Here is a 1644-nt window from a genome sequence, read left to right on the forward strand (position 1 = left end):
TGACACTGTTAGCTCACAGAAAAGTTTACTTTTGAAGTGGGCGGCGGATCACAGAGCATTTGAATTTCATATCTATATTAAAAGGTAAGTTATAATGCAACTTTATTACAACTGATGAATGAAACTACATCTAAAATATCACTAACATACCGGATCTGAGTTTAAAAGGGGAGAGTTTACCATCACCATCAAGTTGCCTTTTGATATCCAGTACTGTGCAAACATTTTAGGCAGGTGCAAAAAATGCTTTAAACTATTAATAGTTTATTTTTTATAAATTAATAAATTGCAAAGTGAGTGAACAGACGAAAAAGCTTAATCAAATCAATATTTGGTGTGACCATTCTTTGCTTTCAAAACAGCATCAATTCTTCTGGGTACACTTGCACACAGTTTTTAAGGAACTGTCAGTTAGGTTGTTTCAAGCATCTTGGAAAACAAACCACAGTTCTTTTGTGGATGTAGTCAACCTCAGTTACTTCTGTCTTTTCATGTAATCATAAATAGACTTGGTGATGTTGAGATCAGGGCTCTGTGTGTGCCATACCGTCACTTCCAGGACTCATGATCTTTCTAAGTGACTTTGGCTTTATGTTTGGGGTTGCTGTCAGGCTGCAGAATAACTTTGGGGTAAATCAGATGCCTCTTTGATAGTATTGCATGATGAATAAATATATGTATGTACTTTTCAGCATTGAGGAGGCCATTGTTTCTAACAAAAACCCCACCTCTATTTTCAGAAATACAGCCCAAACTTGCAAAGAACCTCCACTATGCCTCACTGTTGGCTGCAGATACTCATTCTTGTACCACTTTCCAGCCATTCAGCAAACTAATTACCTTCTGCTACAGCCAAATCTTTCAAATTTTGAATCATTATTCTAAATCAACTGCTACCATTTTTCTGCACCCCAGTTCTTGTGTTTTTGTGTTTTAGTAGAGTTGCTTGGTCTTGTTTCCACATCAGAAGTATGGCTTTTTGATCGCAAGTCTTCCGTAAAGACCACTTTTGACCAGACTTCTCTCAACAGTAGATGGGTGTGCCAAGGTCCCGCTCGTTTCTGCTATATTTAAGATGATGGCACAGCTGGACATTTTATGATTGCAAAGGGAAGTAAGCATGATGTGCTTTTCATCTATTGCAGTTTCCTTGGCTGATCACAGCGTCTACGGTTCTCAACATTGCCTGTTTCTTTGTGCTTCTTCAGAATAGCTCTTAGAGAGCACATCTATATATAAAAATAAATGCACACACACATATATATATATATATATATATATATATATATATATATATACACACACATATACATACAGCATCTACGGGCCTCAACATTGTGTATATATATATATATATTGTGTATATATATATATATATATATATATATATATATATATATATATATATATATATATATATATATATATATATATAAATAAATACACACCCTCACCGGCCACTTTATTAGGTACACTTTGAAAGTACCAGGTTGGACCCCCTTTTGCCTTCAGAAATGCCTTAATTCTTCATGGCATAGATTCAACAAGGTCTTGGAAACATTCCTCAGACATTTTGCTCCATATTGACATGATAGCATCACGCAGTTGCTGCAGATTTGTCGGCTGCACATCCATGATGCGAAT

This window comes from Bombina bombina, chromosome 5, assembly GCF_027579735.1.
Source record: "Bombina bombina isolate aBomBom1 chromosome 5, aBomBom1.pri, whole genome shotgun sequence".
NCBI classification, from domain to species: Eukaryota; Metazoa; Chordata; class Amphibia; order Anura; family Bombinatoridae; genus Bombina; species Bombina bombina.